Here is a 3827-nt window from a genome sequence, read left to right as displayed (position 1 = left end):
TTAGACTAAAAGGCATAACTAAAAACTCATAGTGCCCAAAAGATGTCCTAAATGTTGTTTTTGGAACATCTTCAATTCTAATTCTTATGTGATGATATCCAGACCTTAAATCTATCTTACTAAAATATTTAGCACCTTTGAGTTGATCAAACAACTCATCTATCCTAGAAATAGGAAATTTATTTTTTATTGTGATTGCATTCAATCCACAATAATCTATGCACAAGTGGATAGATCCATATTTTTTATTCACCAATAATATTGGTGAAGAGACTTACTTGGCCTAATAAAGCCTTGCTCTAAATAGCTAATTGTTTTTCAACTTCTTGTCTTTCAGTCAAACTTACTCTATAAGGTGGCTTAGTAATTGGATTTGAATACTTTAAAACTTATATGGGATGATTTGTCCCTCTATCTGGAGGTAAATCTTTTGGAAATGTTTCCAAAAAAACATCTTTAAATTCTTCTAATAAATTGTTCAAAGAAGAAAATTAACTAGTTCACAAATACTGGAATCAAGCTTTTCACAATGGTTTTTAAATTGAGCCATTGCGTACTAGAAAAACATTTGTTCTATTTCATTATCTTGATGAAGATTTTGGAGCTCAATATTACATATCAAAGGAGAAGATGGTACATTATGCTCTCCTTGAAATGTAGTAAATTTTTCTTTATGCTCAAATGCTAGTGTATTATATCCAAATAGATTCTAGAACGTGTTTCCCCCAATGAAAATAACCGTTCTCTCCCAAGAATTACATATACGAGTCGATAGATGCATTATTTAAAAATACAAAAGTGCTTCATACTCTTGAATTTTTATCCCAACTTGGTTTACCACAGTATCCCACTCATCTTTATCATAGCTATTGGCTAATGATATTATATACTTAAGAGAACTTGGGACTTGAGGAAACTTAAGTTTCTTGACCAAGTTGTAATTTAAAAGCTCTGTGTGGCTGTATCATTTATGAGGTTACTAAATTTTTTATTTGTAATATTTCCATGCACTCGAACTAAATCAGGTGGTCCAAATGATGGTTCCCACATAGATTTTTCCACCATACAACAATGCTTTTCATCAGAATGACAAACCTTGACCGATTTATATTTGGAGAATCCTTAAATGTTAACACTTGAATAGTGTACACTGATTTTTCTTTAGGTTTATCATTACTAGTCCCAGTAAGTTCTCGTCCTCCTTGGGACTTAGGGTAATGCTTTTTATTATGTCTTGGCTCAAGACAAGAGAAACAAAGTTTTTCTTTAATCGCTCTCTTAAAATATTGCTTTTTTAGAAACTTACTAGGATTGGATTTTTTCTTTTTATTAGAAGGTTTTTCCTTTTTAAAGAAAAAACCCTTTCTTTTTTGAGAGCCAAAACGTTTTCCATGACGTTTATATGAAATTTTTTTATCTTTTTCTTTATGATTACCATTACCCATGGTATCATCAAAATGTTTTACAAATTTTATAGCCTCGTCTAAGCCTTCTCGCTCCCGGAGCGAACTTCCTTCTTATACTCCCTTTTAGGCCTCTAATGAAGCCTCTTACTTTTTGAAATTTGTCTATTCCCTTAAGGTTTAAGACAATTTCTCTATAGAAAGCTATATATTGAGTGAGATTTAAATTCTATTCCCTTAAGGTTTAAGACAATTTCTCTATAGAAAGCTATATATTGAGTGAGATTTAAATTCTTTTTATTCCATAGAATAACTATCCCACTCCTCCCAATTTCGGTCTTCTTAATTTATTCCTTTAAGAATAATTCCTTAAATGAATTCCAAGAGTCGGGTACTTGTCTAGCTTTCACTAAACTCATCCACCACTTATAAGCTTTGCCTTGTAAGGATAGGCTAGCTTCAATAGGGCAGTAATGATTAGGCACATTTCTTAAAAGATGCAAATCTTGCCATTTTTGTAGAAAAATATGGACCACAACTTTTTTTCTCTCCTCCTCCACTAAACGTGGGTGTGTTTAAATCTTTAAATACCATACCTTGGTCTCTAGTTTTGGGACCTTCTTCAATTATGGTTTCATGCAACCCTTTTTCTAGAGTTTTTTCCCTTCCTTCACCAATATTTTTAGATATTTCTTTTACTGCCAATCCTTCCCCTCCTATCAAGGAGCTAAGAAGCCTCCCATCATTTTCTCAAGTTTATTTTCTAAATTATAGATTTTTTCTTTCATTTACTTCATTTATATATCCTCATAATCATTAAGGTCTAAATCTTGCATATCTACTTCATTTGGTTTTGTGATATCCTCTTCCATGTGGAAAGAGGACATTGGGTTTTCCCCCTTCTCACCAATTTCATCCTTCCCACCTTGAGACATTTACTCTAACACTAAAACAAAATGAAAAATTTCTTACAAAGAAAAAAAAAGCAACACAATGACCTTACTTGGTTGGGTAATTATAAATTGTCCCCAGTGATGTGAAGAATAATTATGTTGAGTCCTCCTTGTTGATATTTGATTCAAAGATCCTTCAAGGTTGTCTTGTACTCCACTTGCTCCATATAGAACTCCAAAGTATTCCCAATTTATTAGGTAAGAGGTATTTTGTATGGAGAAGATTTGATAAATATAAAGTTTAGCTTATGGAAATGAATAGAAAAGAGATTAGAGTTAGAAATGAGTAGCTCAATGAAAACATGAAAGAGAAAGAACTTGGCTCTAATATACCAATATAATGCTACTTGCATTATAAGCTTGAGGAATTGTTAGACTAGTACTTTGATTCTCCATCCAACCATATCCCAAATAGTCCCTTAACTCATGGTTATATAGGCCTAAGTGGTGCATGACCTTGCCACTTCAATCCCTTGACCTTTCATTGGCTATACATTGCCTTTTCTTTGTCCAAAGCCTCTTCAACTACCCCTCGACTAGGGTGCCTACTTATGTGTCCCTTGGGCTTCCATTGTGCACAATCTATTCCCTTTTTACTTTAAAACACCATATTAGATAATTTGAAAAAAATCGCATTCTCATTTGAAAAATGGGATCCATTCTTAACATCCATTTGATGCAATTCTTAACCTTTAGATGCAGCCAATGAAATTGTGGAAATTACTATAGCCATTTTAGCCCCCACTCAGCTAAATGTCTCATCATAATCAAGACCATGTGTTTGTGTATAAACTTTAGCGAGACGAGCCTTGCCTTATATCTTACCAAGGATCCAGCTATCTTGCATTTGACTTTGTAAACCCATTTACATCCTATTACATTCTTTCCTTTTGGTGACTCAACCAAATCCCATGTATCATTATTTGCCAAAGCATCCATGTCTTCATCCATAAATTTGTCCCATGCTTCTTTGCCAATAGCCTCATTTAAACAAGAAGTCTCCACATGCTTAACCATAGATATCATATATGCATAATGCATAGCATGCCCATTGTATGTCAATCTCTATATTGGATATCTCACCCTTTGTGACCTCCTCAATGGATGTGGTCACTAAGAGCTCCCTAAGCTCTAGCATGTGGTGATACATACCTATCATTCCTTACACCTAGAGTTCTTACGCTGGGATTCCCAAATCATGATCATCAAGACTCTAGATGAGTCATAACCTGCATTCCCAATGCCAATGCCTTCAACTTTCTTCTTACCTTTGTCCAATGCACTACTCTAAGTGCTTACCTCATGCCTCAATCTTCCTAACCATGGTGTAATGTACCCCATGTTTTGTTCCAATTAAGTAATCACAAATATTCTCAATATTTCTCAAATTTCCAAAAAATTAAGTTCAAGAGAAAGAAGAGATTTTTAACAGAAAGAAGAGATTTCCAATAACAATAATCATTTTCTGAAT

Source organism: Cibotium barometz, chromosome 49 (genome assembly GCF_041138505.1).
Source record: "Cibotium barometz isolate CiBa-2024 chromosome 49, ASM4113850v1, whole genome shotgun sequence".
Lineage (NCBI taxonomy): Eukaryota > Viridiplantae > Streptophyta > Polypodiopsida > Cyatheales > Cibotiaceae > Cibotium > Cibotium barometz.
The sequence above is the reverse complement of the archived record's forward strand: the minus strand, read 5'-3'. Positions refer to the sequence as shown.